Below are 27,037 nucleotides of genomic sequence, written 5' to 3' on the forward strand. Positions count from 1 at the left end.
AGTCATTTAAATAATAGCATAGAGAGTACACTTATAAAATTTTCTGACAATGCAAAGTTGGGAAGGGTTCCAACTACTTTGGTTGATAGGATTAACATTCAAAATTAACTAAACATACTGGAGAAATGGTCTGAAGAAAGAAGGATGAATCAATAAGGACATAAGAAAATTACTCCAAGTAGGAAAAAAACAACCAGCTGCACATATACAAATTAGGAAATGACTGCCTAAGGAAAGAAGTACTGCAGAAAGGGATCTGGGAGTCATAGTGGATCACAAGCTATATATGAACAGTATATCACTGTTGCAAAAAAAAAAAGTAAGCATCATTCTGGGATATGATCATAGGTCTAGAAAACATGACTTATGAGGGAAGATTGAAAAAAAATGGGTTTGTTTAGTTTTGAGAAGACTGAGAGTGGACATGCCCATTTTCAAGTATCTTTTTAACAATCAGGATGGTTAAACATTGAATAAATTGCCCAGGGAGGTTATGGAATCTCTATCATTGGAGATTTTTAAGTGAAATTTAGACAAACACCTGTCAAGGATATTCTAGAGAATACTTGGTACAGCCAGAAGTGCAGGGGAGTGGACTAAATGGACTCTCAAGGTTCTATCCAGTCTTGTGATTCTACGATTAATTACAAACAGTTCATCCAGTTTAGTGAAATAATTCTAGCAGCCCTTATCATTATATTTATCCATTTCTAATGATCCTCTCAATTTGTTTCTTTACTGTCATTGCTTTGAATTTTTAAGAGACATTCAGTGTTCACGAATTGCAATTTAGATTTTGATGAACATGTAGGGTAGCTTTCTTGGGGACTTTAATATTTTAACCCTGTCACAGGGTTCACCTCTGGCATGGGGTGCGCCCCCCTCTTAAGGTCCCATTGCCTGCTCTATCAGGGTGAATACAACCCTAGCAGTCCCAACATAAAGTCCATGCCTCTCTATCAGGGTAAATAAGGGGGTAGGGGGACCCGGGCCCTCCCTCTCCACTGGGTCCCAGCCCAGGGCCCTTTAGGCAGGGCCCATGGCTCCTGCCCGCTCGGCGGGGAATCCGGCCCATATACCCCGAGCCGCGCTTTGAATCCTTTGCCCTGGGCTGCTTCCTGCCCTGGTCCCCCTGGGGCCCATTCGCCTCCGAGTCAGTACCTGCCGGGGTTGTGGACGCACTCCTGCCTCCGTGGGGTTGGCAGCTGCTGGCTCTGCCTCCGGGTCAGGCACGGGCGGCAACTCCAGTCTCAGCTGCTGCAGAAACACTGGCCGGGCCTGGGCTCCTCCCTCATCCTGCAGCCTCTCTGGCTGCAGGACTCCCTCTGTTTTTATACCCAAGCTCTGCTGGCATGCAGGGCTGGAGGGGCGGGGCCTTCTCAGCCAGCTGGGCCTGGGCTGCCCTTTGCCCTTCAGTGTGGGGCCTGTCCACCCCATCACAAACCCGTTAAAATTTAATGGCCTTGTAACACCAAAGCTGAAGGACCCTCAGCTATCACAAAATTTCTAGGCAATTTTTTCTTCCTTTCTCTTTAATCCATTGTCTGTTTACAATCTGATTACAATCTTATTGGCTGTAAATTCATCCTGTATGCAATCGGTAACCAGTATTTGTACTGAAATCAATGGGACTTGTGGACTGTTTCTCTTCTCTCTCGGGATTGAGAACAAAACATGTTCTATTTCAAAGACTCTGCCTCTGAAATTCCACTTTTGAGGGATGTGAGAGATCTAGATTTTTCCTTATCTGAGCTGGACAAGTGTCTTTTATTTTTAGGGGAGAGGGAGAGAGAGAAGGACCAGTCTGAAATCTGTCAAAACTACATTTGACAGTTATTCACATATCTCTCCTCTTTAGTTGGATTACTATAGTTTTAGCAAATGGTTTTGCCTGCAGGCACATCTTTGCACTTGAATTTTCCTAACTTGACTGAGGACTTGACTTTAAGTGAAACTTATGAGACTATTTATGCTTACGTTTCAGATTTAATTTCTCAGTTGTTTTATTTCAAATCAATATCAGGACTTCTCTTTGGTGGTTGAAAATCACAGTTTTTCAAAGTGCTCTGTGACCCTGCTTTGGGAAAGCCACCAGTGGGCCTGTACTGCTGTGTTTATCTAAACTGTTGGTAACCACAGAGACTTGTGGCTTCCATTGGCTCTGGTTCACTTTTTCCAGCCTTGGGGAGCCACAGGAAGTGGTGGCCTGGGCCATGCTACTTCCTGTGGCTCTGGTTGGCTGGAAATGGCAAACTGGAGCCTTGAGGCTTCATGGCTATGGAGCCTTTGGTTAAACAAAGGGGCATGGACCTGCTAGCAGCTTCTCCAAAGTAGGACTCCAGTCCACTTTGAGAAACACAGCTCTAAGTGGAGGAACATACCTGCAAATCTTTACTCATATGAGTAATCTTTAATATTGATTTGAATGGGTCTGTTCATGCAATGAAAAACAATTCAAATGAGGAAGTGTTTGTGGGGCCATGCTCTGGAACATTACTCAGAAGTACAGTTTGTGGCTAAAGCTGCAATTATTTTGCTCTGGTCCTAGAAACTATAAGATCATTAACTGCAAACAACATTTTTTACATCTACAGAAGAGTCAAAACATGAGAACCTAAGCATGAGACCTCAAACTATGCTATTGCCTTAAACTTTGATACAGGGTTACATTTAAATCCATGGTTAGGTCCCATAAGCACAACAAAATAGAATTTTGTTATAACTGTTTATAATTTTACTTTAATATCAACAATCAAATATGCTAAAATTGGCCTTTTCTATATTTTACCCATCTGAAAAGCAAAAAATAACAGCAGCTTGGATGACCCTTTTAGAATAATTGGAGTGAAATTCAAAGTTGCTGTTAATGGTTCAGGATTTCTCAGCAAGTTACAGATTAGTCTGTATTGTAAACAATGCTAGTGGCCTATTTATAACTACAGCTGCCTCAAGAAAGAGCCTACAAGAGATGTGATCAAACCAGACTTTACAACAGAGCACATTAGGAAAACATGCAATTTATGCCAAGGAATAATTTGAAACTTAAGGAGAAAATGTCAAATAAGATGACTGAAAACCAACTCTCTTGGAAAATCAAAACACTGTGTATATGTGGCATTTGCCAAATTTCCATTCCTTTTCAGTTGGGAGTCAGTCATCAGTCATATCTGCACTTCTACTTTACTGAATTTTTGCAGTGGATTTCCCTCTTTGAGGAAGAGCAACGAATGCTATGTTATAAATGGAATAAAGCCATTCAAGTAATATTTCATTGTGAGCATTTCTATAAACAGATCAAAAATAGTTTAGCCTCAAATAGATGACCATGTTTCAAAAAATACACATCACTAAGAATACTGGTGCACTCTTGCTCAAAGGTTAATTTATAAGAAAAGCTCTTCCTAATAATTGTTGGCTGACAACTATTATTCCAGAAATTATCTCTCTTCAATGTGTTTGTTGTATATGTTTAATAGAGCGGTTTGAAAAAAATCGTGATGGAACAATTTTCCATAGGAGATTGCAGTTCTGTCTAAATTGAAACACTTAGCCAGGCAAATGTTGATTTTTAATTTAGTTGTCAATGTGAAAGTCAATGGCTGTTGATTTTGCCTATCTATTGAATTCAGAAACATTGCAATGTTTTGTTTTGACTTCTATCAGAAATTAATTTTAATATTGTCATACTTGTATATAATATTTATTCAATATTTGATATTAGAGTTTTGCATTATTGAAATGATTTTTTTTTCATTTTCATTCTGCAAGAAATGTTGGCATTTTAATTGAAATGTAAACAAATGTCGACATAATGAAATTTCCCTTAAAACTGAAATTCCATTTTAACCAGGACTAACATGTTCTCGGCACATGTAAATTAAATCAATTTACATATGCTAAGGATGTGATTCTATCTCCCTGTTGTTAATTTAATGATTAATGGTCAAATTCTTGTTTCACTGATATAAATCCTAAGTAACCTTCTTGATTTCACAGAGGGGGACTCCAGATTTACTCTTGTGTAACTGCAATAGGATTTTGGCATGTGTGTGTTTGGTTTTTTAAAGTATTTTAATCGTTAGCATTGCCAGCTCACTTAGTGTTGTGTTGTATCCAGTGGCATTTAGAAGATGTCTATTTGAGACCATACTGTGCTAAAATATTTGTTCTCATTTACACTAGTATGTACAAATATGTAGTGATCTATTGAAGTCCCAGGCATCATATGCCATGAGTGATTTACAAAAAATACCTAGCCACATCCTCAGATGTGACATTACAACCATACGTTACACATTGATAAATTCAAAGTCTTCAGTACAGGTTGCTGTGGCAGTGAGGAATGTGCTGTCATATTAGGAGAAGCAAATTGGTCAGCCCAAATTTATTGGCATTTCTCTAAATACTTCAGGAATAAATATAAATAATTGTTGTTATGATGGTGATACCATTTTCCTAATAGTTTTCTGTCACTGCCAGTACTCTGATTTCATAGCTCAAAATTTCATTTAGATTATTTGTGTCATTTAGGGAGGAGGTAGAATTAAGCCAGTCATTAGGGAATGCATTGAGAGGAATCTGCCTCGGGTGTGTGTGTGTGAGAGTTGTCCTCATGCCAAGAGAATAAGTATGATTACTGATACACCTATTGGGAGTGCATCTTATTCCCTTCAGTGTGCTGATCGTGCTCTGTGTGAGGGAAGGGCAAGACCAAGTCCCTGCCTCCTACTGACCATTTCAGTTGCTGTGTTCTCCTCTGTACCCAGTACCAGAAATTATGGCTGTCCCAACACCATGACAGGAAAGAAAGAAACAACCCTTTCCTTGCAACATCCCTTGCCTTCCCATCCAGGGTCAGATTCAGATTGAGATGAGCAGTAGGCTAGAGGTTCCGAGCACCTAAAATCCCACCCCCTTGAAGATTTTGACTGAAGTGTAGAATTCAAGTTCATTTTGGACTTAAAAATGCTCTTTACCTGTAATTTGTCCCGACCCTTTGAATATGCAGAGGTGGGTTAGAAATTTCAATGTAATCGGTTTCTTCATAAAATGTACAGAATAACTGGTTTTATATTCCCAGTAGGGAATTGGTACAAGGATAGTTATTGTAGGATTTCAGAATTTTTCATTTAGGGCCCTGGAAATAAATGGTTTGTGTGCAAATATCAACTACCAGATCAAAAAACTTCCATCCATAATTATAAAGAGTGCTTTGGAGAATGCATGCATTATTGTCACTATTGGTATATTTTCTGCAATTTAAAAAGGGGTGTCATTGTCAGGTGTTCAATTAAAGATTATCAATGATTCTTCTCTTGTTTCAGTAGTTCGTCACACAGTTACCTAACCTTCTCATAATCTGACTCAGACTAATGGAAGGCAGTGAGAAATTGGAAATAGGCATATAATGGCACAGTCCTTTTTGTTTTTAATATTAGACATGAACATTATAGTGAAGGGGAAAACTGTACATTATTTACTCACTTATTTGTACTATAAGCAAGTTCAGCAGAATTTTTGAAGAAAAATGCAAAAGATGTGGCTACTGTGAGAAATAAGGCTCTTGAAATGAAATGCAGAAGTCTATGTGTGAAGACATTTGGTCCAGATGCTGCTGTTTGGGGTCAGGACCTTAGCTGTCAGTCCCTACTTCTGTGTAGACTTGGAAATGGTATCATAGTCGTTAAATCTCTCTCTGACCTTTCTAATGACATTGATGCTAGGAGTGAAGTTATCTGCTTTCACTCTGCTTTCTGAGGACATTTAGAGGTGAGAAATATTGGACATGTGAGCTTTGAATTTCCCTTGTTTTTGCCAGTGGTGCCTGTTATGTGGGTTCCTGTCATAGATTTGACTTCCAAGGATGTCTCTCAAAGGATTACACAAAGTTCGGGGAACTGAATCCTCTTTAGCTAATCAGGATCCCAGCCCTAAAAATAAAGCCTAACAATAAAATGCACATAAAAGTTACTTTAGGAGTTATTTTGGTGGCTACTCAAAGCTTATGGGCCAAATTTAACTCATTTGCACCTTCTCTGGATCAGATCAAGTAAAAAAATGCTTAATTGAGAACAAAGAACAGTTTGCGTGGAAATAAAAATATGAAAGAACTTTATGTAGAAATTAATGATGCACGGATGCAAATTGAAAATATGGAATCCTTGGCAAGCATCTTAATTAAGAAGAATGTGCTTGCTTACTGAAAATTTGAAGTGATGGAAAATTTGTAAAGTCTGGTCATATGAACATGTGAGCCACTCCACAAAGCTAAGAACATGCATCTTTGTGAAAATAACTTTCTCTTCTCCTGTTAAATTCAATCTCCCTCTTTGTAAGCTGAGAAGAAATTTTGGAATCTTCTTGTATATTTAATAGCTCTTACTACTTCTGCTTCACTTCCCTTGACCAGAAATGTTGGCATCTTTGTGGGAGACTGATTATGCCATAAATAATATTTGGAAAATGAAAGGAAATATATAATTTCTATACAAAAAGGTTTTTATATTTCCTGATACTAATAAATGAAAACAAAGTTGGTGAAGGAAGCTCTACTCTTGCATGCTGGGTACACGTCACTGTTGAGTTTATTTCATTAAGTGTGCCATGCACCTTTATTCTTTTCTACAAAATTTAGATTAATTAAAAATTAAAGTGTGTGTGTCTGTGTGTGTGTGTGTGTGTGTGTGTGTGTGTTTGACCATGACAATGCCAAAGATGAATGTGGGTGCAATTTGATATAATGGAAGATAAGATAGATCCTGAAGAGAAGGGATTGAATCATTATTTTCTGAGTGTGAATATAATCCATTTTCTCCCTCTTTTTTAAATTATATGCTAATATTGTCCACTTTTGTGGCTACTGCCAAAACTGCTGAAATGGAAGATTGTTCTCCTTGATATATCCTCTAAACACTGCTATAGCTTGCTTTATGTGCTAGAGACACAAAAAATAATTTGAGAGTCTAACTGCCACCTTAGGAACCTAACCCCCAGAATCATTCTCCACTGGGAATCACAAAATTTCCACTTAGCTACTGCTGACCCCTGTAGATACCTAAACTTGTTTGGCATGTACATTTTTGTAGTAAACATCACCTGCGTGACTGTGTTTCTGCATCTGCACATGTGTGCGGCACCTCATTCCAGATGTCTGAATGCCTAAGCCTTCGTATGATGCACAAACCCAGGGAATATAAATATTCCTCCACCTAACACCCATGAGGTCAGACTGGAAAGCATCAGGACTTCAGCTGAGAGGTAGCAGATCCTTGCTCAAGTCTCTTCTCCTCCTGAAGTGGAGGGGTGATTTGACCGGGGGACTCCTATACCCATGGTGAATACCCTAAACAGTAAGCTAAAAGTTTTGAGGGAACTCTTCCTTCTCTTTCCCTACCCCCCCAGCTTCTTCCCAAAACAGCTGAGGTTCCTAACACCAGGAGAGGATTTCCAACTGACAATAAGAAGCAAAGGGAGATGGTTCCCTCCAGCCTGAACTAAGGCATCAAGCTCCCTGTGAGGGATGGATTTAGACCCCGCCCCTGAAGCTGGCACCTCCCATGGACTTGTTTAAGTAAGGAGTGCTGGCTTTTGTGAATCCATTCTAAGGTGCCATCCCACTCATTGCATAGGTAGCCTAGGTGCCTAATTCAAACTTTGTGAATCTGCAAGATTTTTAAAAATTAGATGTGGTAATGCTTAGAATCACTGTGAGTAAGTTCCCTTGTGAATGTAGTTCTCTATCTGTAATGACTGTTTAGCCTTTGGCTGTTACATTGGGGTGTATTTTTCAGTGAGGATTTCTTCTAACTTGTGGATATTCTGCAATGAGGAAAAAATGTTCTTCTATTGTTTTCCTGTGATTCAAAATGACATAAGTGTAGCTTCAGATAAATGATAAGAAAAGCTTATTTCAAGTGAACCTTAAGTAGGAGAAAGAGCTTAGATAACTTGAAGGCATGGTTAATGAGAAATCTAAGTAGAGTAGCTCCATTGACATCAATGAAGTTATACCAGTGTAAACTATTTTCTCTGTACTACAAAGTACTATTTTAATGATTGCAGACACAAACAATTTGACTCCTTTCACAAATGAACTGTACTATTTAGGATGTGGGCTCTGTTTAAAGGGGACACATAATATTAGTATTTGTGTCCCTAATTTAATACAGGTACATGCATGGAAGGATGTTAAATGAATATTAGGAAATTTGGGTCACATTCTGCTTTCATTGTCTCACTCACATACAGCAGCTGCGGGTCCACTTTATTGTATTTCTAAAAAGGATTGGGAAAATAATTTTTGTAATGCCTACTATTATTTCGATGCCTTGTCTAGTTTTAATTTACTTCAGTGAGAGTTGAGGCCAGCCCTGAATGAATGAAACCATGCTAGCTATTTTATACTGCATTTTAAATATATAACTATTGCCTGTTAATCCTTAAATACAGTATATTGTGTAATATGTAGCCTCTTGCATTATCTCACGCTGCAAATTCTGTAATACTGTAGAGACTGCCAGAAAAATATATCCTCTCTTTATAATTTATGGATATAATAGCCAGTTCTAGAAAATAGTACCATACCAGTAAAACATTTACTAAAAGGCATCAAAATATGGCCAATTAGAATTCAATTGAAAATTTGTGATTTACATTTTTTTTGAAGGCCAGGTTTGATGTTACTTTTTTAGGCTGGGGAAAAAAGTCTTCCTTTCTTGTTTATTGGTGGTCTATTATATTCCTCCAGTGTTAGTACACTTCCACAGGCTTTCCATCATCATGTCAAGGTAGTACTTCACAATATTTTTCACATTTTCTGCCTCATACATCAAACTATTGAATGCTATCCATATAGCACAGCTGTCATTCTGCAAAATTTTTAGCAATGTTCTCATTTTTATCTGACATCTATAAATACCTAACGTAATAAAAAATCATTTCTACCTCATATTTGCTTTGGTGCTCTTTCTGTCCCTGTCGGTCTCCATAAAGGGTAGCAAGTGAAGATTTATATATCACCTTGCAGGGAGTTGTGCAAAGGCATGCATAGAACCCCAGTTTGTGCTCTAGGTAAATACTCTTTCTAGGTAAATCTATATAAACCTGATTTTATGTATGGTGTGTATTATTCAGTAATTTAGCACTTACACAAAACAGTTCAACATACATGATGGTAGGAGAAGATTAATTTTACTCTCATTTTCCTATTTTTTTCAACCAAAATTCTGCCTCTTTCTTGTGTTCTATATTCCTTGAGTAGCCCATTGACTTCTATGAAACTCCTTGGGGAGTAAAGTACCATTCAATGTGAGAAAGCATATTAGAATTTGGCCCTTGATCAGTTATGAACATGCTCTTCAGAAAGTGGATATTCATTCTTAACTAGATTGCATTTGACAGCTGAAATTCAGTCCTCTGAGTACTTAGAAACATCATGTAGAGAATACCAAATATATCTCTCATACTTTAAAAAAGTGGTAATTTGTATTAAATACAGAGATCTGCTATGAGAGCATGAGAGTATAAGAGAAAGAAATGAGTTTGAGTTTCCAGCATCTAGCTTTCTTATGGTGAATAAAAAATCTGTTGCGAGCACCTGACATTTTTGCTCCAATCAGTACAAACATTATGTGCATCATTTGTTTAAAAATCAAGCAGGTTTCTTCATGAATTTTATGCCAGTTTCAAAGGGATAATAAGTTATACACACCAATACACCTGATCCTGCTACTTACCTATGTAATTCCAATTAAATCAATGGATCTACTATTAATATTTATTTTTATATTATAGTAGTATTGTATGTTATTGCTGAGTGTTGCATAAACATATAGTCACTGCCCCCAAAGAGTTTACCATTGAATTTATAATACTTAAAGATATATTTGTAAAGTTACCACTATAAGCATTTGCAAGTTGGTCCAAATGTCATCTTCCTTGCAAAGGTGAACCAATTTGAGTTTGTTGTTTCAATAGCATTCCCTGGCCAACATTAGCATTGCAAATAAGGACCACTGCTTCATATTAGAACAAAAACTGTCAGTGTCTCAGAGCTAATTAGACTAAACAGACAATTAATTACATCTTAAAATGTAAAAGACCTGTGACAAATTGTACTAATTGTATGTTCTTATATATCTGAAGAGGTCAGGCTACTTAAAAAGTGTGGTGTTAATGGAAGACAAATGTAGTTTTATGCACTTGATAGGGATATTATAAACTACATTATTTATTACTCCATTGGACACTTAATTTTAAACTGCTCATTAAACAGGAGAGCCAGCACAGAGTCCTGAAAGTAGGCTGTAATAGCCTGTTGCCAATGTAATATTAATGTGAAGGTCTAGTCTTTTCTGACACTATAGAAATGCTGTTATTTTAAAGTACTTGAACCAACCCTAGGGGAGTATGATCTTTTTAAATATGCCACCCCTGTACAATCAATCAAATGATGATAATTAAAATAACTTATTTAGTAATATTTACTGCAATTTATATAAAACTCCCCATCTCTCTCAAGTCTTAGCTATCATTCTGATCTGCTGGAAACTTTTTCATTATAAATGGCAAGAAATAGAATACTAATAGTGATAATGGAAAATGTATAAAAGGGGACTTGAGAAAGATAGGGGAAGAATTGTAATAGCGTCACATTTGATTTAGCAACCACATGGAATCCAGACCCTACCTTTTGGCTAGGGTGCCATATATGTCTGGAAGCCCTATCTTATATCTCTACACTGAAGCCTCTCTTAAAATATATATTTATTTCAGAAGTCCTTTTATCATGTTCCTTTCATTCGGAAGTCCTTTTATCATGTTCCTTTCCAGATTGTCAAGAAGATAACTAAAATGCTAAGCCCTCTTTTGCCAATGATTCCACAACACCAAGAAAAGTCAAAAGGTAATTCTGAAACTAATACGGCACCTTTAAATATTTCTGTCCAGTAAGACAGCTTTGATATAATTTTATTTCTTAATTTTTAACTACCATTTGCATGTGTAGGTTATAAAAAATTTTGGAGAAAGAAATGTGTTTTCAAACCTGTCTGAAAAGTATGTAACACACAAATGAAAATGTACAAATACTTAATAATTACAAATAACGAATCAATTCATTGGATGAATTTCAACTTTAGGAAAGCCTCATCCCATAGTTTGCACTCAAGCAAATTTAGCTTAGAAGTCAATGAGAGTTTACTTGAATAAGAACTGTCAGGCTGGATCCTAAATCTATCATGTCTCCAAAGATACATTTCAAAACTGAGGTTTTTTTTTTGTTTCTAATGCGGAGATTGCTTGATAAACTCTGGAGAAACTTGTATTGTTTCTGGAAAAGCATTGTTTCTGAAAATCTCTGTCATGTCTTTCTAAATTCATGAACTGTAGGTGTTGCAAGAATGAAATTAATGTTGCTTAGAGCTGCTATCATTTGTCTATGTTTTCTTGGGTTTTGCACCATTGGACATGTTTCTGCAATATACTTTTCTTGATTAAAGAGAGAGGCTAAAATAATCTTTTTGATTAGTTCAAATAGACAAGAGTAATATCCTAATTCTATTTCAAGAAGAAATCTATTGATATATTTTCTAATGGCCTGATGCTGTCAGAAGATAAATTATAGTTATTAACATCATAGATTGTAAAGGCGAGAGAGAGCATGGAAGTGAACAAATCTAAACAGAAGATTTTTTTTTTATTACAAAGGTAATAATTTATGTGCTTTGAACCATTTATATAAAAATAAATTTTAAAAATCTAGTCATGCTTATTATCTGAGGCCCCAGTACAGCAAAGCATTTAAACACATGCTTAACTTTAAGCACATGTGTAGCCCCATGAATTGCAATTAACTCCACACATGCTGAAAATTAGGCTGTGGTGGTTCTTGGGTATCTAGGACTGAAAGTCACCTTGTTACCCTCTCTGCCTCTATGAGCAGGAGTACTAAGATGTCACTTGCTTGTGGTAAGTGGAGATTGCCTCCCTAATAATACTAGTTTTAGCCACTCAAGTACACTCTATGCCAGCCCTGCCTTTGCCTCACAAGAGGTGGACTCCAGTCCCTTTGAAACATTCTCCTGTGAGGTCCTCTGCCCCTGACAACAGATATTCACAGATATTCCAGTTCCCCTGAACCCAAAGGTAAAGCATTCCCCAATTTTCTAGTTTTACCTTAAACTACCACTGCTGTAAATCATACAGCATTTGTGAACATTTTTAACAGGCCCATTGATGGGAGGGGCTTGGGAAGGAGGTAATTGCCCTGGGGGTTGGTGATTGAGAGGGCCTGGAACTCCCAGCTGTCACTGCTACTACTGTGACAGTGATGGCGGCTGGAGCTCCAGGCCCTTTAAATTGCTACCACAATGCGAAGCTGCATACTCCTCATGGCTCTGAGGGCTGGGTGGTGCCCAGTGCTGCATTTCCAGTAGCACTGAGGTTTGACTACCTCTGTCTCTGTCCCTTCTGGGGCACAAACCTGGGCGCTGTCCTCGCCTTGCTCAGAAGTCTGCATTGGCTGTTGGCCTTGCTGATTTTTTAATAGAAGTTTTATATAACAAAAAAATAGATATTCCCCTGTAAACAAGAGAGATAATGATGGATCTAAGTGATTACAATGTAAAATGAAATTAAAAATATATATGAATTATGGCCTGCAAGTATTAATGGCTGCCTTTCCTAGCTAACAAATTAGTTTCTCCTCCCCCCGCCACTTCTCCAAGTTTAGTCTGTTGCAGGATAGGCTGTCTTCACATGAAATAGGATCGAGGTTTTTGTGAATCGCCCTGTCTCAACAAGATGTCTCCTTTGTGAATGGATGTAGAATCTTTCTCCACCCTGTGATTTAATTAATCATTCTTTTGTTTTCATGCACAATCAGTGTGATTCCTGGTTTGTTGTTATGCTACCTTTTTCCTTCCAAGTGGTTTTGTTTGCTGTAGACTTTGATGGTGTTTCATTGATTTTTCGGAGATGGAGCAAGTGTGGATAATCGGGCTTTCCATTAAATCTCCAACTAACTCGGGAAGGGACACAACTTCTTTAGGCCATCATGGAGACATATTAATCAATCCAGCTACATTATTTCTTAAGTATTACCTGTTCACACATCTTCATCCTTTGTTACAATTTATGGATGAATACCATGAACATGATATATGAGGCTTAGTGAATTTGTCAGGTCTGAGACAGGAGTTGATTGTAAATGACACTGAGCTTTTGACGGTTGGCTTCCGTAGGACTCTGAGGGTACGTCTACACTGCACACTTATTTTGAAATAAGCTATTCCAGAATAGTTATTCCGAAATAGCTTATTTCGAAATAGCATGTCTACACTGCAGGGAAGCCTCAAAATTAGTCCTAAAATGGCACAGGGTAGGAATCATATATATAGTAGCCCAATGTCTGAGACTTTGTAATGCTGAAATGCTGGCTGTTCCCTCTGGGCAGCACTGTTGCCTGAGTCACATCCTTCGTCTTCTGCCATGGTGCTCGGCTGACTTCTGCGCCACTCAGCTGGGCTGACGCGGGGGAGCAAGTGGCGCAAGCAGCCGTTTGGGCGCCCCGGTCCCCATACAGCACGGGAGTGCTACATGGGGAGCACGGGGCTCAAACGGCCGCTTGTGCCGCTTGCTCCCCCACGGTGGCCCGGCTGAGCGGCGCAGAAGTCAGCCGAGCACCACAGCGGGAGGGGAAAGGGGGCAGGGCGGTGACGGACATGGCCAGGGTGCGGGGCCCGGACGTGGTTGTCACCGCCCCTCTCCTCTTCGCCTACCGCCATGGTGCTCGGCTGACTTCTGTGCCACTCAGCCGGGCTGGCACGGGGGAGCCCAAACAGCTGAAAACCAGAAGTCAGCTGAGCACCACGGTGGGAGGCAAAGGGGGGGGGGGCGTGGCGGTGACGTGCAGTGTGACAGCAGCTCCGGGCTCTGCCCCCTGGCCATGAACGTCACCGCTCCACCCCCTTTTGCCTCTTGCAGTGGGGATCAGCTGACTTCTGCACTGCTCAGCCAGGCCGCCACGTGGGAGCAAGTGGTGCAAGCGACCGTTTAGGCTCCACGCTCCCCGTGCAGCACGGGGAGCATGGTGCCCAAATGGCTGTTTAGGCTGCGCGGTCCCCCGAGTGAGAGGCAGGAGGGGGAGGAGAAGAGAAAGAGAGAGACCGAGAGAGAGGCAGGTGGCAAAGGAGAGCTGAGAGAGAGACAGGGGGAGGCAGGAAGAGGAGGAGGAGGAGGAGAGAGAGAGAGAGACAGGGAGCAAGAGACTGGAGGCTCAGGAGAGATCTGAAAATCCCATCTTATGACGGGCTAATTGGTAGTAACTTACAATGGCCCTGAGCGGCTATTTCGAAATAGCAGCAGTGGAGCATCACTGTCTTATTTCTAAATAGCTATTTCAGAATAAGCATTATTCCTCATAGAATGAGGTATAGAGATTTGGGAATAAGCCACCTGTTATTTCAAGATTATTTCAAAATAATGGAATGGCTGTGTAGACGCTTGCATTGTTATTTCGAAATAATGCCAGTTATCTCGAAATAACAGTGCAATGTAGATGCACCCTGAGTCACACCAAGATGTGCTTAAGTAGTTTTTTGGGACTAGCAGTAGGCCAACTGGTTTAGTACTCTTTGTTTATCTAAAGCTCATATTTTGTTATCTGACGTTTCTCTATATTGATGGATGTTCATATCAGAAATGGCGTCATGCCACAGTGCTTTTCTCTATAACTTGTAGAGTGTGGCATGAATATCTAACTTTTCTTTCACTTCATATAACGTTTATCCTCAAGGAGTATGGAATAGTTGGCTAATTAGCTAATCCCCCTAGTTCTAAATACTGCAGAATGATGGAACTGGATATGGACATACTCCTGATCTTTACTTATACAAGCAGTCTCTTGAAGTAAGGAATTACTCACGCAAATATCATGTTGCAGTATGCAGTGCCGATGGCACTTAATGCTGACAACTGAACTTTCTTCTAGTTGCTTCAACAAACTACCAAGTTAATTAGTCTAGCATTCAACTGAGCGTAACAGTCAAGAAAAGATTACTTTAATGCAAGATGCAAAGTTTTCTAATATCGGATTCTCTTTCCTTAATTGACCTACATAGTAGCAAAGAAAAATTAAAAGCCTTAGAAACACCCAGGAGATGCACCATAGTTCAAACACATCAGTGATACATTAGCAGGAGCATATCCAACCATCTGATTGTTGTCTCAAATTACCACAGTATAACTCTAGACTTGAAAAACTGGTACAACACAACATAGACACGGTGGATAAAAGTGGCATATTGGTATATAGAAACAGGACTCACTCACAGAGTGAAATCTCTTCATTTAAAATTATCTGGTTATAGTATCTATTCAGGGTATAGCAAAATTGGATATTTCTCCTCAATGCCTTATTTTTTATTTTTAAAAATTAATTTAATTAAAATACATTAATAAAATGATAAATATGTGCTTCAACTACAGTGAACAGTGATAGCAACTGTATCTTTTAAGATTGTCACCACAACAATAAAATAGTCTCTTCTTGATATATTTCAAAGTCTCCCAACACTGAAGCACCTATGGAGAAATCCTAGCCTCACTGAAGTCACTAGCAAAACTCCAGTTGTTTTCAAGGTGGCCAGGATTTCACCTGATGTTTTTACATATGGTATCTAGAGTCTTGGATAATGCAGCCATACTGCAAGGTCAGCATCGACTTCGTGCTATAATGCTGTGGTTTTTATCTAAGATGCATTTTCTGTTTTGGCTATTATTCAAGTCCTGTTTTCAGATATGGTTTGCTGATGATGATGGGCTTTTAGGCCTGACAGACATAATACTGATTCGAAATAACCCAATCTGTTTTTTAATTTTCTGCACTTTTTGTTTTGGCCTTCAGCAAGATGAGTCATTTTGCAGTTCTCAAGAGTATGTGTCATATTTGTAGCTGCCCACATTAACTTAGTGAACTGTCTTTACAGTTCCAAAAGACCAAATTTCCTCTGCAGCATGAATTCCATGTGTGACACAAAACCAGTTCAAAAGGCTCCATTGCCTTCATGGTAAATCAAACCTGGGTTGATGTTCAGTGCAGTCCAAGATAATTATTTGAGACTTTCTCTGCTAACCATGAAGCTCACCATATATCCTCTACAGTAAATCTGTCACCTAGCAAATTTATCCACAATAGGTGATGTGAGGACAGAGGACCATGTGGAGGATTAATTAACAGTCTTTGTGGCATAGCATGCAATTTTACCATGAGTTTTGCTATGTTTTCCCTTCTGCAAACACTAGGTGGAGCAATATTGCAGAGAACTAGGAACTGTGCTAGAGGAGTAGATTTAAGTGTGCCTGAAATAATATGCATGGTAGGATTAAGATGTATGTTGATCATCTTTGTGAGAGATGAGCAAGTTCATAGTGGAGTGCAGTATTCTGCCATTGAATAATAGAGTGCCAATGTTGAAGTGTGCAACATTTAGGTGTTGGTACCCAGGTCATTCCAGCCAGTTTTCCAAGCAGTTTGTTGCACATGTTGACCTTTGTTTTTATCTTTTAAAGACAATCACAATATATGAGAATTCTATCCAACATGACACCGAGAGAGACCAGATATGAATCTTGATTTATTTGCTGACCACTGAGAATTATGTTCACCTTTCTGCTGAACATAATACAATATATATGCATGATATAAGTGGAAGATATTAAAAAGAGTCTTACTTCAACATGGTACCAGGTGTCATCAATGATCATAACAGCTGCCATATCTGCATTCTAAACACATTCAAGTATATCAAAGGAGTGTGACTAGGAGATGAGTCATATGTCATCTGCATAAAAAACATGGAAGACTCAGTGGATGGTAGGTCATTTGAAAATAAACTGAGTAACTTTAGAGCTAATACCGATTCTTTTGAGAAGCTGTTCTTCTGGTGCCTCCAAGCACTTACTCTTTCACCAATATGCACACAGAAATTCTGATTTTTCAAAAACTGAGCCATTGCACATACTAACCAAATTGACATAATTCTAGACAATTTTACCAAAATACCCATATGGCAAACCTTACTGTGTGTCATGGTCAAGTCCAGGAAAATGGAACCAATCTTCAGTTTGTGTTGGAATCAATTTTTCATGAAAGTTGTAAGTGCTTGCACTTGATCTCGTGTACTAAAACTGCAGCAAAACACATCTTGCATTGGTGCCATCATGCCTTCCACAGCTGGTAAAATTCTTGTGAAATCAAATGCTTTGTGTGCCTTTAAAGCAAATACTTAGAAGTAAAATTAGCCTGTAGGTTGAAGGCAAGTGTGGGTCTCTCCAGGTTTCAGCAAGGCCGTGACCTTCGCTTGGAGCCAGATTCTAGGTGGTCTGGATTTCTGCAGAACTCTGGAAAACATTTTTGAATGAGCCATTGCTGAGAAACAGGGAAATAGCCATGTGAGTCTGATCTTGGTAAAACAAAACAAAAGTGATGTAGCACTTTAAAGACTAACAAGATGGTTTATTAGGCACTGAGCTTTCGAGGAGAAGTGGGTCTGCCCCACGAAAGCTCATTGCCTAATAAACCATCTTGTTAGTCTTTAAAGTGCTACATCACTTTTGTTTTGTTTTACTATTGCTGAGTGTAATGTTTCATAAATGAGGTGCAATTCTATCATATCTGGGAGCTGTACCCATTTTTAAAATCATTCAACACTGTATCCTGTTCCTGTCTAGTGAATGGCTCCATTCTTACTGTTGGTTGGATTACGCCTTAAAAAATGATGCCCCTTGTCATATACCTGTTGTTTGACAGCTCTGTAAACAGGAGCTTGAAGATCTTCAACAGATAAATGGCAATCTGATTTGAAGTAATTGCCAGCCTACTTTGTGCACATTGATGTTGAATCATATCTAGTTGACGAAAAAGCTCCATCTCTCTGGATTTGACCATTTACAATCAAGTGCCACTTTCACTTCCTCCCATTGAGCCTGGCCACTGGTATCAAATAATTCTATAAGATTGTACAAAATCACCTGACTGCTCATATTGCCTCAGTAAGTTTGCACATTCATTGTTCAAACATGGACTGCACACTGGTCAGAAGTGGTGTGGAACTTTGTGCAACTGTTGCACAGAAATAGCAGTTCGCATTTTTCATGGAGATGACATTTAATGGGATGGTTACAATACTCCGTTCTAAATAGCTGAAGTTCCATCTAGGCTACAGTTCACTCCTGATAATTTGAAGATGCATTTCCATCTGAATCAACGATGGATGATGTTGGCTATGTGGAAAACCATTAAGTACAGTACATGCTGCTGGCTGCAGGTAACTGACAAATGATGTGACCCACCACATGTCTAGGCAATAGTCCCTCTTCCAACATGGTGCATGGAAGATATGGTGCTTAGGGTCATAGAACAATACAAGATCATTATGTGTTGCCCACTCCAAAAGTTGTTGGCTGTTTGGCTCTGCGGTCATATAATCCCTTTCACTATGATGACTGATCGCCATATTTGGGGTCAGGAAGGAATTTTCCTCCAGGGTAGATTGGTTGAGACCCTGGAGGTTTTTCGCCTTCCTCTGTAGCATGGGGCACGGATCACTTGCTGGAGGATTCTCTGCATCTTGGGGTCTTTAAACTATCATTTGAGGACTTCAATATCTGAGATATAGGTGAGAGGATTATTACAGGAGTGGGTGGGTGAGATTCTGTGGCCTGCATTATGTAGGGGGTCAGATTAGATGATCATAATCGTCCCTTCTGACCTTAAAGTCTATGGCTGTGTCCAGACTCAGGGGTTTTTTCGAAAAAAGTAGCCTTTTTTCGAAAAAACTTCACCTGCGTCTAGACTACAGCCGCGTTCTTTCTAAATTAAATCGAAAGAACGCGGCTTTTCTTTCGATGGCGGTAAACCTCATTGCACGAGGAAGAATGCCTTTTTCGACGGAGATCCGTCGAAAATAGGTGAGTTTGGACATGGGGAGGCCATTTTTTCGAAAATAATGGCCTCCAGGAAGAAGCCCTGGTGGACAATCTGGGGCATGCCTTGCATGTCTCTGGTTCCTGTCTGCAGCCATTTCTTAAAGGGACAGGCACCCTCACAGCCACTTGTGGCAGCAAAACAGCCAGAGCACACGGCTGGTGAAGTGCAGCATGTCCCAGCCCTAAGACCCTCCTGGCCCTTCTAGAGACCCTTCTGGGGACCCAACCAGGGGCTCCAAATGCCGGGCACCATCATGGTCTGGGCCAGAGCTCAAGACCCTTCTCGAGCTCTGGGGAGAGGAGGAGGCCTTACAAGCCCTAAAAAGCCGGCGGCGAAATGTGGACATTTATGGCCGCATGGCAGAGGCCCTGGCCCAGAAAGAACACTACCCCCGCACCCAGGACTAGGTGCGCTCCAAAGATAAGGAGCTGCGCAAAGGGTATGTGAAGGCCAGGGAGGATAGCTCCCATTCTGGGGCAACTCTCCACTCCTGCCCTTATTATACTGAGCTGGACCAGATCCTGGGTGGTGGTGAAGCACGCACACCACGGCGTCTCATGCAGTCAGGCTTGGCGGACCCTGTGGTGGACGCGCCAGAGCAGGACCCAGAGCAGTCTGGAGACGGGGACATGGTGCCAGAGGAGGACAGTGAGGAGACGGTGACCCTCACCCTGGAGCCAGTCACACAGACCCCAGAGGCCTCCCAGGTGTCATCTGACATCGGAGATGAAGCAGCAGGTGAGTGCAGTGAGGTTGTGTAAACCTGGGGGAGCGGGAGGTAGGTGGGTGCACAGTGGGTGATGCACAAGGGAAACCTGTAATGCTCAGGCTGATGCCCAGGTCACACACGGTGTTACCTTCAAAATGTCTGATTCCCCTGTCTCAAGGAGAGGGCATGTCCTTTTGGACAGCCATTGCACACATGAATGATTGTGACAGAAATGTAGCCGTGTTACTCTGATCTGAGGAAGTGGGTCTGGCCCACGAAAGCTCATCCCCTAATACACCATCCTGTTAGTATTTTAAGTGCTACATAGTCCAGTTCTTTAGGACTGGTTGTGTCTTCCTCTTTTCCTCCACTGCCGGACCAGCCGTGCAAGAGGGCCGCAGCACCCCAGCCCCACCTCCATCTCGGGGACATGGGAGCCGCAGGCACAGGCATGTGTATGTGGACATCCCGAGGCAGCATGTGGAGGCCGTGCAGGAGCTCAACACCATCCTGCGAGAGAGGGCGGAGGCAGAGGATCGGTAGCATGAATGGCTGATGGAGGAGCTGGTCCAGCAGCGCATGTCCCTGAGTGCCACTCTCAGGGAGGTCTGCAGCTTGCCTGCTCCTGTGCCTAGTCCTGCTCCTCCAGCACCCCATGACCCTGCCCCACCAAACCCCCCTTCCACAGCAGCATCCCTTTCCCCCCTTGGACCTCCCTCTCCCCCAGCCCCCCCAGTTCCCCAGCCCCTCTCTCCCCCTGGCCCTCCTCTCCCCCAGGCCTCCCAGTCCCAAGAGCACCTACCCGCTGTTATCCAGCCAACCGACAGGTGCACCACCCGATCCCGTGGCCATGGTGGACCCCGAAAACGAGGCCCAAGCAGGAGACTGAGATCAGGCAAGCACCGTGCAACCTGATCCCCTTCCCCCCTCCAGGTTTCAAGTCCCCTTCCCCCCTCCAGGTTTCAAGTCCCCTTCCCCCCTCCAGGTTTCAAGCACCCCCATCACCTCAGTTAAATGACAAGGAAAGTGTTCAACAAAATGTTTATTGTACATAGTTTGGCATGAAAGTATATTTTCTACATAAATGAACAAAAGCTTTTTTATGTTTGCAACAGTTATACTATTTTCCAGTGAGTGATATTTAATTAAATAAAACAGAACTTATTATTTTGAGACAAACCCTGGTGTTTATTATTTCTCCAAACAGAGTCAGGAGATGGGTTGTGGAGGGAAGCTTCTATTGGGCCAGGGCCCAGTCCCCAGGCAGAAGCCCCTCAGTAGAGTCAGTGGCCTCCAATTGAGAATTGCTCCCGTAGGGCCTCCCGTATGCAAACAGCAGAGCGGTGAGCCTGGCGGATACCAGCTGTCCGGGGCTGGGCAAAGAGCCTCTCCTGACCATCAGCACCTGTACCCCACCCTGGTAGGAAGGCCTCCCCTTTCCTCTCCACCAGGTTATGGAGAATGCAACACGCGGCCACCACCTCAGGGATGTTGCTCTCCCTCATGTCTAGGAGTGTGAGCAAGCACTGGAATCTGCCTTTTAAACGTCCGAATGCACATTCCACCTGGTTGTGAGCCTGGTTAAGGTGAGAATTAAACTGCTCCTTGCTCGCATCCAGGTGGCCGGTGTAGGGATTCATCAGCCACGGCATCAGGGTGTAGGCGGCATCAGCCACTATGCACACCAGCATGTGCACATCCCCAACCGCAAAGTTGTGATGCGGGAAAAATGTTCCTGCCTGAAGCCTCCGGTAGAGGTACGAGTTCCTGAAGATGCGGGCATCATGTGCCCGCCCTGACCACCCAACACAAATGTCCGAAAACTGGCCACGATGGTCGACCAGGGCCTGGAGGACCATAGAAAAGTAGCCCTTTCTGTTAATGAATTGGGCTGCTCGATGGGGCGGTGCACGGATTGGAATGTGTGTCCCATCGAGCGGTCCTCCACAATTCGGGAAGCCAAGGGCAGCAAAGCCGGCCATGATGCTGTCCAGATCTGGTAGACAGACGAGCCTGTTCAGCAGCTCCGAATTGATGGCCCTCACCACCTGCAGAACGAGACAGACAACAAAATGTTAGAAGGGGTGCCTTATCTCTTAGGAGGAGAACCCACCACCCTCCTTCCCTCTCAAACACCCCGGGAATCCCCTCCTCAGAACTCCCCCCCCCAGCAGTTCAGGGTGAGTGGAGGAGCTCCCTCCCACTCACACTCCACTTTGCCCTTCCTGACAGTCTCCCTTCCCCCCACCCCAAACTGTGACTGTCCCCAGACAATGACTTACTTCCATCAGGATGTATCCAACAGTAGACCTGCCCACTCCAAATTGGTGTCCCACGGAGCGGTAGCTGTCGGGGGTTGCCAGCTCCCAGAGGGCAATGGCAACCCTCTTTTCCACGGGGATAGCGGGTCGCAGGTGGGTGTCTTTCCATTGCAGAGCAGGGGCGAGTCAGGTACACAGCTCCTGGAAAGTGGTCTTTCGCATCCGGAAGTTGCGTAGCCACTCTTGGTCATCCCAGAGCTGCATAACGAGCCGGTCCCACCAGTCAGAGCTGGTGTCAAGCCTCCAAAAATGCCTGTCCACAAAGAAGTTTGGAGGCAAGGGCAGTGGGGCTGCATGACAGACGATCCCTTCGTACCTCTGGTCTGGGTCCAGATGGGGAAGTAGCCTCATGACTGTGTCATGCAGATGCAGCAACACTTGCAGTATGATGGTGTGGGGCCATTGCCTGCCCAGGGGCAGCTCTGGCTCCATGCCAAAAAAAATGGGTCTAAAACAGAAAAACCTCCACACAAAAAACCTGCTGGGGTGTCCCAGGAAACTGAGCACTCCAAACCAGCACTGCAATGCCTTCCTTACCTCCTACAGGGACAGCAAAGGCAGCTGCAGAAGCAGAGCAACGGGTGTTCAGGGGCGTCCCTTTAACCACGCGTCTCTGCAAAGGGCAGGCAGCAGCACCCGGAAGGAAATGCTGCCCCCATGCCCTGGCAGAAGCAGTTCCGGGTGGCTTTTAATTTCGAAAGAGCGTCCAGCAGTCAGGATGCTCTTTTTTGAAAAAGCGGATCGATTTTCCGATCCGCGTATTGTAGTCTAGACGCGCTTTTTCGAAAGAGGCTTGCAGTCTAGACACAGCCTATGAATCTATTGGAGTCACCAACATAGATTACCAAATGCTTAAATCTTGGGAGAACATGTGCACCCTATCTTTCACACAGTGGCTCATATACATTTGCAATTTGAAACCTACCAACTTCAGTCATTTCATTATACTTCACTATAGGGTAAAGATTCCATATGAATATCACCTGATACATCACTATGAATGTCTGTGGGTTGAACATATTTTTTATGAAGTTTGTGACTTAACAGATCAAAACCAATGATCTTGTAACAGTGCTTCTTTTAGTGCCATGTGAATTTCTTGTGAACCAAAGACCTCAGTTAGAACATCCTTTGCCAGAACACCAGTAAGTTTCTGTTTGGTGACAGATTTGGTGACCCCCTAAGAGTACTATAAAAATCTGCATTTTTGGTGAGGGTTGCAGGTGTGCTTCCTACAAGGATGAAGGGATAGAAAAGAGCTTTTTTCTATGTGGCTAGCTGGTAGAGTTTCTTTGTGAATATTTCTTTTAACGCTGCTGGGGTTCTGCTGTGGTCCTAATTATGTGCTCCTCAGGAGTTGAGAAAGGGAATGCAAGGATAGATTGGGAGATAAAATACTGAACATATGGAAGAGGATGTGCAAGATTAGGAATAATTCTGGTATGGGTATGTACACATCCTTATGAAGATGTGGGGATGGGCACAGGAACTGGGGGAGGAACAAAAGAGAATAATGCAATTTTGAATCCTTTCCCTGGCAAGAATATGGTGAGAGAAGTTAAATAAATCTTTTGTATTCTGATACTCACATATTAAGAAAAGTGTTACACATTTAAAGTCACATGAGTAACAATGCATAAAGCAATTAAAAACAGGATAGTTCCCATATTCTTGTAGCTCAGTAAAAGGAATGCAAATACAAATCAATTTTTTCTGCAGATAAATGTGACACTGATTATTAATGGTATCAACGGGTATTGCATGTGTATTGGAAATGCTATACCAAAAGCTAAAAAGAGAAATAGCATAATAAACACAAAATAAGGAAATAAACATCCCAAAGTTCCTCTTGGGAAAAAAAAGATCTTTCTTTTTACAAGCAGGCAGGGTCTATATATGTATTGATTGCATATGTTGCTATTTTCTCCAAATCATTTCACACATTCTGGCAAATCAATTTGCTAATTTATATATCATTTACTCATTCTGCTGCTTCTGCTACTACTATAAATAAAGTACGTATTGGGCCACAGTATTTGAATCTACCATAGCAGTCTCAATTCTGTGAAAAAATTTGTATACCATTACTGAGTTTCCTGGTGATGGCATCTACCGTATCAGGGCATACTCCATAAAGCTCTAGGATCTAGGGCATAGAGTAAAGGAATGGCAATCCTGAGGGCTAATCCCTGACGGCTACTCAATTACATTTTAACATTGGACAAGCCACTTATTTATCCTGTTCATGCAAACCAGTATGAAACACCCTGAGCAGCATGACATTGCCAGCCAGGTCCATGGAATTTGAAGGAAATGAACCTGACCACCCTCAGGGGACCTGGCACTCCAATATCTCCAGCTTAACTACATGTTGGTAAAAGCCAGTGCACATAAGTGCCACACCCTATGAATAGGCATGTGAGGCACTTTAAACCAATTCCTTTCTTGGTTTCCCCACACAAAACACCAGCTAAGAGGTAAGCTGAATTTCCCTGCCTAAAGCCTTCACTGATGAATGGAAAGTCAAGCAAACTACACACCTGCATCTGGTTTTGGGTGAGAGACAGCCTTATCTGTACCACCAATATCTGCTTTAATATGATCACCAGTCCTGGTGTTCCCACAGGTTACTCAATAGAACAGAAACGAAGTATCGAAGAGAAAAGCAACAAGAAAAAAAAAAAAAAAAGAAAGGAAGGAGAGTTAGTACATAAACTTCCTCTTGCCTTTAGGCTTCTAGACCATGTAGGTGTATTCAAAGGTTTTGGTTTGTACAGGATGTGGATTGCCTTTCCACATCTGAAATGTTTGTGTGTTTACTTGCTGTAGTGCATAAAGCTCCCAGTTTCATCTTCCATGCTGTACAGATCAGATCAGGATTGGGCCCTTCATTTTAATATCCCTACTCTCCCCACACTCAAACACCACAATAAGTAATATTTAGAAATGATACAGGGATATTTCTTACATGTAGCAACTGTAGAAACTCTCTGCTAGAAAGTCATTACTCCAGCTCGTTTTCATAATCCACATTTACCCTTTAAATTCTAGAACATAAGTTGATGTTCCTTATGCACTTTCCCCTGGAAGTTTCAGACCAGCTATTCCATACTCCTCTGAATCATTAGTTCTGACACTGGATTGCACAACTTTAGTTTAGTTCCTCTATGAACCAGATTTTTTTTTAGGATATACTAGTATACACTAGATTTATTTGGCGATTCTTGGATCCTTAACTCAACTAATTGTTGTTTTTGAAAAATAAAATGAAAATGTACATACTTCATTTAATTCATTGCTCTGGGCTGGGGAAAAGGGGTTCATATGCAGGCTACCCCAGAGAGAGGATTAGCCCAGTCCTTTTTCACCATAGCATCTCTGTGCCAGGTGAAGAGTTCCTCTCCATGGCTACTGCAGCTCCAGCAGGCATAGCCAGCGGAGGGGTGCATGTTCCCTAGCTGGGGCAGGTCCAGGTTTGCTCCCAAGCCAGAGTGAGGAATGCAGCAAATTCTGCATTTTTCCCTTGCTCCTTGACAAAGGGGAACAGACAGCAAGGTTCCCCTACACATTGGGGGAGAAGCTTCAGCTCCTCCCGACCTCTCTAAATGGTTTCAGGGAAGGGGGTGATAGGGGGTGGGAGGCTCAGAGCTGGAACAGTCCTGGACAAGGGAGCGGGGTCATGCTCCCTGCCAGCCCCTTTCATCTGCCTCTTTTTTTTTAATTTGGTTTTCTGAGAGGCAGTCCCATTCCAGGCACATCTCATTTTCCTGGCACAACCAAACCCTTACCTTGGTTTTAGTTATAATAAGAGGAAGCTGCATACCAAATTAGGTGATCCTAGCTCTTATCATTTAGGACAGGGACGGCCAATAAAACTGTAGTGGTTCACCAGGGTAGCCCCTGACAGGCTGCCACCATGATATTTATCTGTGCCTCTGCAAGTACCAGTGATCACCATTTTCATTGGACTGAGAAACCTCTTCATGCAGTTCTCATTGGTCGGGAATAGCAACCCCAGTACCTGTGGAGGTGCAGGTAAATATAGCAATGAGGGCCCACCAGGGGCCAACCCTGATGGACCGGATCTGGCCCAGTGGTCAATATTTGCCCATTCCTGGTTTAGGAGGAGTTCAACAAACACATGAACAAACAGGCAAACACATGGACAGACAGAGAAACTGTTGCAAATATATAGTAGATGAGAGAGACAAAGTAAGTAGGATAAGAAGGCCGACGTCTGTCGATGAATAATACAAGCTTTCAAACTACAAAGAACTCTTCTTCAGATTGTTTGGAAATTATTAGGCACAATCAGATCCGATAGAAATGCTTCCTCCCTCACTTTCCCACATATTCAATATTTATCCATATCAGAGATCCACTGCTTAAAACAAAAGCCCAAAGTGTAATTTCCAAGCAATGTAAATTTGTGTTAATTTGTGCATGCAAACTCTCTTATTTCAGTGCAGGATTTTCCTCCTTCCCAAATAAAGGTTTAACAATACTTTAAAGCTGTTTTTAAAACTTGGCAGACATCTGTGGTGGCAACATGCTGAAATTATAATTGAAATGAGGAGCTGTGATCATCCTTATCATCTGCATATGTCCCCACATGGTGAGCATTAATTTATTCCCGTTTGCTCTCTTGGAACACTAAGACTGAATCCTACTTTAGTGAACATAATCAAAGACAACAGCTGCCCTCTTCTCCATCTTTAATAAAATCTAAGCTTCCCAACAACTTTTAGTCTGGGAAAATAACTATTTTCTTACAAGACCCAGTGTCTTCTATTACTGTGCAATTATGCAGTGTTGTTTTAGCCATATTGGTCCCAGGATATAAGAGACACAAGGGAGAGAAGGTAATATCGTTTATTGAACCAACTATTGTTGGAAAGAGAGAGAAGCTTTCAAGCTTACACCAAACTCTTCTTGAGGTCTGTGAAAGGTACTCAGTGTGTGAGAGACTCTAAATACATTTTCCAGACCTGAAAAAGAGCTCTGTGTAAGTTTAACAGC

The 27,037-nt window shown here is 41.7% G+C and overlaps 1 long non-coding RNA gene across 1 annotated transcript in view; it reads left to right on the forward strand.

The window, feature by feature from the left end:
- The window catches only part of LOC142829420 (uncharacterized), a 163,119-nt gene that overhangs the window by 72,601 nt on the left and 63,481 nt on the right, over nucleotides 1-27,037 (forward strand). The window contains exon 2 of the long non-coding RNA XR_012903820.1: nucleotides 10,831-10,903. This is a non-coding gene — a long non-coding RNA (uncharacterized LOC142829420). The remainder of the gene's footprint in view (nucleotides 1-10,830; nucleotides 10,904-27,037) is intronic.

This window comes from Pelodiscus sinensis, chromosome 5 (assembly GCF_049634645.1).
Source record: "Pelodiscus sinensis isolate JC-2024 chromosome 5, ASM4963464v1, whole genome shotgun sequence".
NCBI lineage: Eukaryota > Metazoa > Chordata > Testudines > Trionychidae > Pelodiscus > Pelodiscus sinensis.